The sequence below is a fragment of the Pogoniulus pusillus genome, chromosome 23 (genome assembly GCF_015220805.1).
Source record: "Pogoniulus pusillus isolate bPogPus1 chromosome 23, bPogPus1.pri, whole genome shotgun sequence".
NCBI classification, from domain to species: Eukaryota; Metazoa; Chordata; class Aves; order Piciformes; family Lybiidae; genus Pogoniulus; species Pogoniulus pusillus.
The window spans coordinates 13,102,019-13,115,261 of record NC_087286.1 but is presented as its reverse complement, the minus strand read 5'-3'; the positions used below and the strand labels follow the sequence as shown (position 1 = coordinate 13,115,261).

Genomic DNA, 13,243 nt, shown 5'->3' with positions numbered 1-13,243 from the left:
TGTCCAGGAATTACCACGCTAGTCAATTTAGGGGAAATCTGCAAAGTGGTGAGCAGGGAGTCACACAGTTAAATCGCATTGATGTTAATGGGAGCCATGCAGCTAAATCCCCGCACGTTGCTTTGTAATTTACCTCTTTGTGTTTCTCAAACCTGCTGGCTCATGACTAATTTGTGTTTCTAATAGGAAAGCTCTGAAGTGTTTTGGTAGTAGGCTGTGCCCATTCCACGTATCTGTTGTTTGCTCTATATCTCTCAGATAAATACTAAATAGCAAAACAAGGAGAATTTTTGTAGTGACTCATCTCTCAGTATGTTTGCCTGTATGGTTTTCTTGAAAGTTCTAAAGTGTACTCATAGCTAAAGCTAGCATCAACCATCACAGTCCTCAGAGCCTCAGCTTCTTTCAGAATGGAAATGATATCACTACAGTGTTTGAAAGCAATCTCACAAGAAAAAAAATAAGGAGAAAAAGAGACAAAAGAATATTTGTTTTAGTGACTGTGTCTCAAAAAATTTGCTTGTTCATTCCTGAAAATGCTTTAACCTTACTCTTTGGTCTCCAGAATGTTTTGGGATAGACTTTCTACATTAATTTGTTTTCAAAGTGTTCTCACGTTAGTTTGTGAGAAGGAGCAACTGCAAAGAATTAGCGTTTTAAACCTGAGGTTACAAGATTGGTGACATGGAAAGATACAGGCTTGAAAGTGGCTTTGTCCCTGTGCTTGTTTATATATTGCTTGGTGGTGCAGTAATGAATATCACTGGGCATATTTACACCACAGCAGAGTATGGTGCAAAGATGCTCCACTTAGCCATGAGATTGGCAAAATGTTTGTACCACGAATTAGCCAAGCAGGCACCACAAGTGAAAAAGCTGTGTTGCTAGAGAGTATTGCACCCATACTAGTTAGCTCTGGTTCCAACAAAGATAATTAGTCCAGTTGCAGCACCCTGCTGATGTGGCAACATGGCTTCTGGTTCAGGAGCTGGCTCAGGTAGCTCTTTCCAAAGAGGCTTACCACCACCCATCATTGTGTGGTCTAGGCATGCCCGTAGAAACGCTCACAAGGTAATGAGTGACTCAATCTGCTCTGCAAGGTTTGGATAATTCTTAGTTAATAAATGGGGCTTAAGTCTGCACCACGAGTGCTGAAAGTGAAAAGGAAATATTGCTTCATTTATGTGGCTGATTCATCCACTGAGTAGAAAATAAGGGATGAAATCATATCATTCAAGACCCTGTCATCAGACATGTAGGCAGAGCAGGTAATTGATGTGGAATAGGCAACCTGAAATAGAATTTCTCTAGTTGCTTTATTGGCCACTGTAAGGTCTGACAGGAATAAGTGGGCAACATATGTCAAGTGGGTAACCCTACCAATGCTGACAGGTCTGCCAGGAGTTTGTTAGCATTTGGACCAGCAATCAAATTACAGCAGCATAGACTGGCTTTATCACCACCTTTATTAAAATATTCTCCATTATATCCAATTGAAATCTACTCTCCTTCACTGCAAAATTGCTGCCTCTTTGCCTGTTACTACAGGCTCTGATGAAATGTCTCTCTCCTTTCTCTCTCTTTTGCATAAGCCCTCTTGCCTCAGTACCAGTTAGGGGTTGACCTGCTGAAAAACAGCTCTGCAGAGAAGGACCTGGGAGTGCTGATGAAGTCCATCATGAGTCAGTGATGTGCCCTTGTGACTGAGAAGGCTGATGGTATTCTGGGCTGCATGAAGAAAAGTGTGGCCAGCAGCTGGAGGGAGGTTCTCCTCCCCCTCTACTCTCCCTTGGTGAGTACTGTGCCCAGTTCTAGGCTCCTCAGCACAATGAGAACAGGGAGCTACTGGAAAGAGTTCAAGGGAGGGCCATGAGGATAATTAGGGGAATGGACCTTCTCATGGGGAGGGACTGAGAGACCTGGGATGGGTTGAAGAAATTGTCTACCTCTTTCTTTGCAGTGGTGCAGTATTAGTTGCTTGCAATTGCTGGAACAACTTGATTAGGCAGTAGCTCACCACACCACAGTGTGGTTCTTCACACTGCAGGTGGCTGAAGGATCACCTGTGCAACAGGAACCACTGCTAACAGGCGACCACTCTGTAACATCTTCCTCCTCTCCACAGGCATGTTTCTGGTGGAACTGACTCCTGCCCTGGAGAAGGGGGTGATCCAGAGGATCTTCAGGTACATAGGTATGTAGTTATTATTACTTTTGTGAGTATGGTCACTCTTTTACTGCAATTATAGTTGGCATTTGGGAACTACTGATTGTCAGTTCTTTATTGAGAACAGCTTTGCATAACTCCAGCCAGGAGGAGCCTTGTTTTTGCTTTGGTTTTGGTCTGTAGGGCTGGTGTTGACAAGAGCACCACGGCATTCCAGCTGTTGCAATGTTTGGAGTGCAAGCCATATTTGTCCAGCCACGGGACTGAGATTTCAGTAGAGGAGACTTTTCTTTGTGAGTTGAACAAAACACTGAGAGGCTTTCACAACACCTACATGTTTCATCTTGTCCCAGAAACTCCTGTGAGCCAGAATTTTTTTTTTCAGTGTGAAATGTTCTGTGAGATAATGACAGCTGTGCAGAAATCTGGTAATATTTGGTAGGATTGTACCTTACTTTTTCCATGAGTTTACATCTCTAGATGTGTTCAGCATTGCTTAGCTAAGAGTATAACAGAACTATAACTTCATGGATACTGCTCCTAGACCTTACAGTGCTCCTTAATCTTGGTCTACCAAATGGGAAAGGAAAGTCTGAAGTGTAGAAAGCATTAACTAGTGGAGCAAAGTTTGGATATGAAGATTTGAAGGTTGACAGCACCATGCCATGCCATCCAAAGCAGAGGTACCACACAACTGCATAGAGCCAGAGCAGCACTGCGCTAGGAACATTGTGTTGGCTCCTCATGCAGTGCTGGGGGGATGTGCAGGTGAACCTGTGGCTGAACAGCGTTTGGATCAGAGTGGGTTTGAGCTGCTGCCAGTGTGTCTGCAAACGAAACTATTAAAGCTGTGTGAGACAGGAGAGTTATGCTGTGGTGTGCGCTGGACTGACATGGCCATACAGCTCCAGAGCCAAGTTAGACACACAGTCCTGCCTCACTATTCCTGCAGTTCACCATCAAACCCACTGCATTTAGACACAGTCTCAAATAGTGTCTAAGAGAAGACCTAAAGGACTGGAGCTTTAGAACACACTACCATTTAAAAAGGAATGTGTATTTACATTGTGGTAAAGGAAAAAGAGCAATTTATATTAAAGGTCCATGTGTAAGGGTTGTAAAGGAGACTTTTTAAAGTCCTTTCTTCCTATCTTGCAAAGGGTTTAGGACAATGCTCTCCATCTCTCAGTACCTACAGGGCTAGCAACTGCTCACTTTGCTGTGCTATTGGGAAGGCTAAATTGTTAGTGCTTTGCAGTCCTAAGCTATAAAACATTGTGTAAACATGTGCTATTAACTGCACCTATTTGTTATGCAAGGCAGTGCTGGGAATAGTTCCAGAACCAAATCAATTACACTCCACAATTTTGATTCTCTGATATGCAGCTATTGGTTTCACAGATACCTTAGGGCTTTCTAAATGGCCTTGGTCAAATATTTACATCATCTCCATTAATCTTTCTGCCTGGCTTCATAATTAATTGAAAAATGATTTCCCTATGTAATAACCTATCTCGTCCCCAACAGTTTAGGTACTTGGATAGAAAGAATGATAATCAAAGTCACTTATCAGCAAAAGTCATTTCCATCATCTTCTCCATGTTGCAGGCCAAAGTAAGAGTGCTCAGCAGTTTTAAAAGTCTTATCTCAGCTGTGAGCTCTTGAGCCAGATTAGTGTGTGCATAGTGAATCAAAATGTGTTCAAGGTCCCTGCAGTGGTTCATGTGCTAATTTTCTTTTGGTGTAACTGTGATCTTTCTGATTCTCACGTGTGGCCTTGTGCCCTCTCTCATGGCATACCCTGTGGCTGCCATTCGTTGCACATCATTCTGTCTTTTGTGCTTTGCTGGCGTACCTTTATATCCCAAGGACTAATATCCCTGTACCCAGTCAGTGGGAACTCCAGCAGTATGCCATGGCGTTTCAAATATGATGGAGAGTGGCTTGGCCACTTCATCAGTTCCCTCAGAATGATGGATTTTGTCAGGTCCCGTGGATTTGTGCAGCTTCAGGTGGTCCCAAACCTGATCTTTGCGTACAGTGGGCAGTTTTTCTCTCCCCCAGTTCTCGCGTTTGCTTACTTTGGGCAATGTGGTTAGAGCCCTTGCTGGTGCAGACTGAGGGGGAAAAAGGGGGCTGAGTACTTCAGCCTTCTCCTTATCCTGGGTGAGCAGCTCCCTTGTTCCCTTCTGCAGAGGGCCCAACTCTTCCCTAGTCTTATCAAGCTTTTTTTGTTTCTCTTGATCTCCTGGACAGATTTAATTCTACCTGGGCTTTAGCTTCCTTGACCTGATCTCTGGCTACAAAGACAACTTCTCTGTACTCCTGGCAGGACACCTGTCCTTGCTTCCACCCTCTGTAGGCCTCCTTCTTGTGTAGAAATTTTTCTTTATTTCTTGCTTTATTATGCATCCAAATAAACACTTCTGCCTGTGCTCTGCTACTTCTCTGCTGGTTGTCACACCTGATGTACCAGTTTTACCATACCCGAACTCTTGTCCATTTGCAATGTGACTGAAACACATGAATGGAGAGGAGTGGAGATTAAAAGGTGCTGAATTGTTAGAGAAGCCTCTTCTGTTTGTTTTCATGGTGGTAATTGCCTGCGTTCCTGACTATGTTCTTGTAAACTATTTTATGTCACTTTGAGAAAGGGAGATGAATTACCTTGTGGACTGCAGAAGTTGATAATAAAGCTCTAACTTTTAGACTAGGGAACATGACAAGTCAAGGTCTGAATGGCAGACTGTTAACCCAGGTGTTCTTGGCTATTAAAGATTTAACAAAGCAAAAAAGGAAATTACCATCACACAGAATGTGTCTAAATTGCACGTGAATGGAATTTGTTTCTTCAAAAGTGAAATAAGCAGATCAGAAGAGGAGTGAAAAAGGACTTTGTGTAGTTATGGAATTATACTTAGATATCCTGAACTATAAGGACACGAAGGGAAAACAGTTCTGCCATTACAGCAGGGAGCAGAGCTTGTCAAAAAGATAAGACCAAACCCAGCTAAATCATGTTTCTTTAAGGTTCAAGAAAAGGATTGATAGCATTTTAATGTTTGTGATTAATGAGGTAGAAAGCAGATGCTCTATCAGTGAAGTAGAGATAATATCATCAATGTTCTGAGTAAGGAATAGTTTATTATTTCACAAAAGCTTCATGCCCTTCTGGCCTTGCTTAGGGACTTGGCAGGATATGAAATGAAGATGAATGATAGTTTAAACGGAGTTCAGCCTTCCTCACAAGACCTTATTAGTAAAGAAGGAATACAAAACATCAGCTTGCAAGATTAGTAACATGTGCAGCACCTCCTGTTTTATATATACATATAATAGAAATGATTAGGGATACATAGGCCAGATCTCATTATCAAGGTCTACTGATTTTTTTTTTCTAATCACAGCTAAATAATTTCCCAATTATGTAATAATGTTGCAAATATAGAGGGCAGATGTGGATGGGAGTCTTAATAATTCAGTGGGCACAGCAGTTTTTACTAAGTGGAGGAAGCCAGGGAGGCAATGTGGAACCTTCAAAGATGGCTGATCTAAGTGGGACTACAAACACTCAGCCTCTAAAAGGAAGCACCATGGAAGTGTTTATGCTTTAAGGAGGGGTATTAGAAAACTATTTTTATATATTTATTTACCATAAGAAGATGCAGCACACAGAAAAAAAACCCCAACCACTAACCAGTAAGATTCTTTGTTATTAGTATTGCATCTCTTAGAAACATTGGTCAGGACTCTTGCTAGGAGCAATGGTTGTAAATTAGAGTAGATTTAGGTTGGACATTAGGAATAAGTTTCTTAGCATGAGGATGATGGAACAGGTTGCCCAGGGAGGTAACTGAGGCCCTATCCCTGGAGATATTAAAGGTCGCTCTCACTAAGGCTCTGAGCAACCTGATCTGGTGGAGGATGTCTCTGCTGACCACAGTGGGGTTGGACCAGATGACCTTTGGAGGTCCCTCTCAACCCAAACCTCTCTCTGTTTCTGTGATTCTTGGCACTTCACAAATATAGTGCAAAACCTAAATAGAGTGCTTGAAAGTTTACTCCTTCAGTGGTAAGTGGTTTCAGCACCTCTACATACTGCTTCTCAGTGAAGGTAGCTTCTCTCCTCTTGTGAACTTTAATGTCATACTTATAGAATAGTGGACTTTGCTGCTAAACACTACTGTTGTTCCAGATCCAGTATTTCAGTGCTACCATGTCCTAAGTTTGCCAAGGAGCATGATTTAAGCTCTTGACAGGGCATGCTAACTGGTGTTAATCAGACAATAGGAGATCTGCAAGAGGGCACAGCACCACGAACAAACAAACAAACAAACAAAAGATGCATGAGGGCCTGAGTGGTTTTGTCATTCTGATGTAAAGCTGAGCAGGCTGACACATGCCTGAGTATTGGGTGGGAGAGAGCTTAATGGAGACATCATGAGGAAAATTTCTCTTTCTGTAAAGATAAAACCCCAGACCTTCACTTATTGTGTATGTATGTGTGTGGGCTGGTCACGCTAGGAGCCTTGGATGATGGATGAGTTTGAATCAGAAAAAAGGGAACTTTCTTCTAGAAGCTCAGCTATAGGAATAGTTTAACAAAATGGAGGGTAGGAAACGCTGAATTTCCCAGTGATTATCTCCCTTCCCCTCCCCTTTCCTTGTGCATTCCTCCTTAAACTACCTATTTCAGAAGGTCTAAGCATCCATATATCTTGTCCGGTAATGCAGAAGTCTCCAGATGAAGAAAAGCCTGGTTAATCTATAATAATGGCAGGTCTGTTTATTGATCTCATAAATTGCACTTTACTTGAACTGTCAAAAAGGCAGAATTCTCAGCATGTGCTTTCCTGCTCCTCTAAGAGCCTCTCTTTACCTCGGGCAGATTGCTCCTTCCAACCTCTCCCCATCTGCTGGCTGCTGTTGTAAGCCCTGATCTAAATTCATTAACCTTCCTCCAAACAGTCTGTTTGAGAAAGCACAGAAGGAACAATAAACATTCACTACTGAATTGTCTTCCCTGCCTTTTGTAACATACTCACAGCAGAGCTGCATGCCCATGCCCCTTCTAAGAGGAGAAAAAACTAACCCCCAAGTCAGTAGGAGTGAAAATCAGCCCACAGAGCAGGATTTCCTAATCAGTAATCACAGGCTGATCTGAGTGGTGGCAGCACAATAAGCCTCCTGTCTTTATGACTGCCCTTTTGCTCTGTTCTGGTGAGACCCCATGTGGAGTGCTGTGTCCAGCTCTGGAGTCCTCAGCACAAGACATGAGCATGTTTGGAGTAGGTCTGGAGAGCCAGGAAGATGATCAGAGTGTTGGACACCTCTCCTGTGAAGAAAGGTTGAGAGTGCTGGGGCTGTTCAGCTGGAGAAAAGAAGCCTCTGGGGGGAGACCTTATGACTGTTGTTCACTACTTAAAAGGTTCCTATTGACTGCCCTGGCTTGCCCCTCTTTTGCTGTGGAGCCATCGAGTCTAGGGACTCTGCCTTGTCCAGACAGGTTCCTCTGCTCCTCCTCCTTCCATGCTGGGGGAAGCAACTGCAGGAAAGGAAAATGAAATCCCTGATTTCACCTGATATGGTCAAGCTTGGGAAAGTGCCGTTCTGATTGGCTAATCTGTGTCCAAAGCTCCATTGATCTCAGGATGGTATTGATAAAAAGGGATCAGCAGGTAGCATGGTGTGCTGCTGCTGCCTCATTGCATCCTGAAACTGCCTGGAAACTCCATGCCTCGAGTTCACCAGGAACAGGCTCAAATGCCTGCACATGATCAGCCTGCACAGCCAGCCTGACACTGTGCCAAGACTGCACATCGCGTCGCATCCTGCCTGCCCCTCCACAAGGCTTCTGCTGAATTGGGAATCAGGAGGAACTAAATCAGACCCCCAGCTTCCTGATAAAGAGCCTGGGAAACTCCAAAGCCTCTAATGCCACTGTCAGCAATCCCTCCATGTGCCTTGGCTACCGTCTGATGATATTTTGTGAGTAAATACTCAAAGCCTCTTCTAATTCACTAATTGCCTTCTGCCATAAGCAGAAAAGTGCTTCCTGTGTCCTCTAGTGGGTAAGCAGTATTATTAACTGCAAGAATCTTCTCTTCCAGCATGATGTTAGAGTTTGCCACTTGAAGAAAATAAGTGCTCTAGTTTTGCCTGTTCCCTTGTGTGTATAAATTTCCAAACTCTGCATTTTTGAACCTTGTGAATAGGTTTTCTGATGAGTTTTAATGTTAATAAACAGTTTTCATAGTTTTTAACAATCTTCACCTGGATATCAAATTTAATACAGTTTATTAATTTTGCATAATCTGTCACACCTTCTCAGAGGAGTTCCTCTGAACTCTTTTGGGGTATTTGCTGGTGTTTCTCTGTTGGCTGCTACTAACACAGGAGCCCTTGGCTCATCTCTGTGACTTCAAGTGTGCTGCCATGTCCTCAACATATTTCAAAGCACCAGGCTGAGGGCCGTTGCTGACACCCTGTCATGCTAGCCCTATAGGCTAGTAGGGTTTTATAGGTACTTCCTGAGGCTGTGCCTTAAAATTCCCTCATTTCCAGTAACTTACTGTGTAAGGGCTGCATGGTCAGCTGGTGTGAAACAGCAGTGCAGCAGTGAAAACAGCCTGTTGCTTTTCAGTGCTAAAGAAATAAATAAGCCCCTACTTCTTTCTTGGCTCATCTGTAACCTTTGGTGAAGAGCACCTGATTGATAGGAATGTAATGACCATCCAGCTCCTCCATTTAACAAGCCAGAGAGAACATCCAGCTAAACCAGCCCAAGTTCCTAACACCCAGAGAAAGGGCTGCAATAACTGCCAGAAGTTATTGAGCTGGAGGGACTTTTAAATGAGTGAGTTGGACACGAGTCACATCTTTCCATAGAGCAATTGTGGATGATGGCTGCTGAAGTACTTGAGAAATCAACAAGGGCCCCTTTTGAGGGAGCTGGAGGAGAATTTCCCAACTGGCTCAGATTTGGAATTCTGTAGTGCATCTGGGATAGTAATACCCTACAACAGCAAAGATTATTTAAAGACGAGCAGCCTCAGTCTATCAATAACTCAAATACCAGCAAACTTGGGTGGTGAAGGGTGGCAGAGTGTTAATTGGTCTGGAAGCAGTATAAATACTTTCTGCATTTATCTCACTTACAAATGTTCACTGGTGATATGTTATCAGTAATTTATGACGTGCCATGACAAATGCTTACATTGCTGACAAAAATAGCAATTAGTTAGAAGGATGAGGATTCTCCTTGAATGTTTTCAGCAAGTCATAGGGGAGATTTCTTCCCTTCAGTGCATGAACTGCCTGTAAAAAATCCTTTGGCAATTTTCCCTGTTGTCTAAAGTTGGTCTTTTTTTTTCTTTTTCTCTTCTAAAGAACTTGTAAATGCTCTCACAAAATTGTTGTATGCATTATTTGCCTGCCCAGTGCATACTTTATGGGGCTGTTTGGATTGAAAAAGAGGAGGCTGAGGGCAGATCTCATTGCTGTCCACAACTACCTGAAGTGATAGGGGGGAGAGGCTGCTGCTGGCCTCTTCTCACAGGTAACTGCAGACAGAGCAAGGGGAAACATTCTCAAGTTGAGACTGGGCAGGTTTAGATTGGACATTAGGAGAAAAGGTTTTCATGGAGAGAGTGGTCAGACACTGGAATGAGCTGCCCAGGGAGGTGGTGGAGTCATTCACCCTGGATGTGTTTAAGGGTCGTTTGGATGTGGTGCTTAGGGCTATGGGTTAAGGTGAATCTTGTGGAGTACGGTTATAGGTTGGACTTGGTGATCCTGAGGGGCTTTTCCAGCCTGGATGTTTCTGTGATTCTGTGGTGCAACCATGGTGATAGGTACAAAATAAACTAATCAATGCATTCATGCACTTTCTTAATCCTTGATGCAGACATTGTTGCTTATTTGATTTCATTTCTTCTTCACAGACATGGCAATTTTTAACCAAAGGTTGTCTCCCGAGGGAAAAGCACAATGTGCTGCAAAATGTTCTAGCCTTGTCTCACATATGGGGAGTGCTCTGTTGCCCCAAAATTTCGTGCAGCACCATTATCAGGTGCACTGAAATAAGTGGAGGAGTCCAGATGCTTGTAGTAAAGTGTCCTACTGCAGATAGGTACTGCACTATGTCTTTGCTTTCATCCTCACAGAAAGGGAATTGCACCCCTGTGAGAAAAGTCAATTGCTTCCTGCTGTGAATCCAAAAGATCTCTGATCTTAGTGTTTTGGTAGCTGCAACCAAGAAACCATAATATCCAGACAACTCTGATGCTTTTTGCTTTTCCTGCCAGCATAATCTCTCTGTGTGCTGGGTGGAGAAGTTTCAGAGTCAGGTCTCTAAGTGCATTTCCTTGTGTAATTCGGTGGACTCCAGTAGGATTTCTTTGGAAAAAAGAAGAGTTTTCTTAATTCTTGATGATTTGGGAGATTGTGGGAAAAAGAACAGTTTCTGAATTCAGAGAGAACTTGAAAATTCTGATGTAATACTAAAAAAATGAATTAAAAAAAGTATTTATTGAAATTGGAAGGAAAGTAGCAACTGAATTCTTGGAATTTTTTTGTGTCTCCTGTAGAGTCACTCCAGGTGATAGTGTTTGTTGTCTGTGGCTCTGAGAAGGAAAGTAATTGGCATAAACCCATTAAACTTCTTACATCACTCCTTAGGCACTGTGGAAGTATGAGATGGGACTGTTGTATCTGCTGGACCATCCTTTGTGGTTACTTAGGAGCACTGAAGTTGAAACAGAATGATGTCACGTAACAGTGAAGAGCAAGCAAGACATACTCCAAATAGACAGAATTCAGTCTGTATGATCAAGCCTTTGAAAAGGAGACTGAATCTTCTGAGCTGTTGTCAGTTATCTTTTAGGGGGAATACTGTTTTCTAATAGGGACATAGTTTAGCTCTTTATTGAGAGCCCTTACTCCTGAGCCTGCATAGCAACCCAGTTGTGTGAGCTGCCGTACTCAGTGTTGTGTGCTTTCTTGTTGGACCTACAAGGAATAGATCAGGTCAGATTAAAAGTATTAATTGCAATGGAAAAATGCTTTTCTGTTTTCTGGATTTTCCTCATTTCTAAGACAGAAAATGTTTTTCCAATTCTGAGAAGGTGAGTGACAGGCTTATTTCAAGAGTGAAGAAAATATTGCAGGAACACTGTGGCAGGAGTGTGAATCACCAGGCTTGCTGCTTCTGGAACAATGATGAAATTGCAGGATTCTGCTTTTTGTGAAGCTGCTGTTATCTCCCAGTGCCTGTCCCCAGACATTGAGCTGCTCTGTTAGTGGCACTGCATAAAAATGACAGAGACTTAACAGATGGGAATAGAATCTTCAATCTGAGGAAAGGCAGCTTCTAGTTTAAAAAAAAACCTAAGCTGAACACAGCAACAATCCACCCCACGCCAAACTGTTCTAGTTCTTCAGTTGGACTCATCAGGAAAAGAGACTTATTTTGCTTCTGGAAAAAGCAGTCCTCCCCCAGAACCTCAATGAGAAAGAGAGGCAGGCAGGCAGACAGCATGTGCTGGAAGAGGTGACTGATTATTTTAGGCCACTTCAATGAAGAGCAATAAATTTCAATTCCCAAACCTACTTGGATGTGGAAGCTCTGTGCAGCAGAAAAGCCTTCTGCAGTTCATGGAGCTGGGCTGTCTGCTGGAGTAGCTGCCAGGAATGATAAAAATGACAATAAATTTGCTTTTACTGCTCCTCATTGCTGTGATAAATTTGTCTTGCATCTTCACATAAAAATGTGCACAGACCCACTCGATAAACCCCCAGGGAGAAATTTGTGCACAGAAGTACCATTCTCTTTCCACTTCTGTTTGAGGTGTCTTTTAATAATTAGTGGAAGGTGTCCAACAGGTTGGAAAAATGCATTGAAAGCCTAATCCCAGGCATGGCAATACAACACTAGTTTCAGTTTAAACAAAATCCAAGCAAGCTTTCCCATTTCCAAAATAATGTGTCCAGAAATACTTTTTCTGTTTCAGAGAGGACATTTTTGTCTTGACTTAACTCCTTCTGTATGGACTAGCAAGCAAGTGGAGCTATCATCCCTGGAGGTGTTTAAAAGGCTAAGTTTGGTTTGGATGAGCCATCATGAATGGACGTGGTGAATCTACACCAAAAGAATTCAACTGACTCGTTGAGAATGGAATTCACATTCAAGGTGAGAGGATGAGGATTAGGATTATTTTAGGAAGAAATTCTTCACCATGAGGGTGGTGAGAGCATGGAATGGATTGCTCTGGGAGGTGGTGGAATCGCCATCCCTGGAGGTGTTTTAGGCCAGGCTGGATGATAGACAGCCTGATCTAGTGTGAAGTGATCCTGCCCATGGAACTAGATGATCCTTGTAGTCTCTTCCAACCCTGATTCTATGATTCTGTGATGGTACCTTCTCACAGACTGCCAACACCACCATCACCTCTTTCATACAATTAACTCAAAGCCTTTTTCCAAAAGTAATGCCAAATTTAAGGAGGTCAGTAACTTTCTTCACCTTTTATTATGAAAAAAAGCAATATATTAGTAATATTTGCATTCAAAACTAAAATTCCCCTCCCCCCCCCCCCCCAATGGATTCCTGCTAAATGAAAGTGTATTTTATTGCTGAATAAAGAGAAGTGTGGGGATGGCAGAATGAAGATATTGGTCAAATGTCAGTTAGAAGGGGAAAAAAAAAGCAGCATAGTATTTCCCAGCAAAGGCACAGAATTTCAGCTGCAGATTTTTGTTATGAGGATGGGAAAGGGTAATCTGATGGTTGTGGTCTTGTAGTTTGTCTTTGCTGTGCTTTAGCCTACACAATGCATCTTCTCACTTAATTAGGGAGGCTAAAGAAACAAATTGTCTGGTTAAGAAATGAAAGAACATTGTGTAGTTAGAACATGTAAAATGTGACAAATGGGTCTTCTCAGGAAGAGCTTCATGGCATTAGCAAACCTTGTGAGGGAAGTTGTGCTGGAGGTAAGCTGCAGAAGTGCCCTGTGTGTAGCTCCAACAGATACCTTTGCTTTCCAAAGGTACTTCTACTCATGAGTAGCACAGTCCTTT

The 13,243-nt window shown here is 42.7% G+C and overlaps 1 long non-coding RNA gene across 11 annotated transcripts in view; it reads left to right on the top strand.

Annotated features, from left to right (window-relative positions):
• The window catches only part of LOC135185655 (uncharacterized), a 131,640-nt gene that overhangs the window by 87,301 nt on the left and 31,096 nt on the right, over positions 1-13,243 (top strand). For all 11 annotated transcript variants that reach the window (XR_010306556.1, XR_010306553.1, XR_010306552.1 and 8 more), the window contains 2 exons: positions 1,593-1,792; positions 2,126-2,194. This is a non-coding gene — a long non-coding RNA (uncharacterized LOC135185655). The remainder of the gene's footprint in view (positions 1-1,592; positions 1,793-2,125; positions 2,195-13,243) is intronic.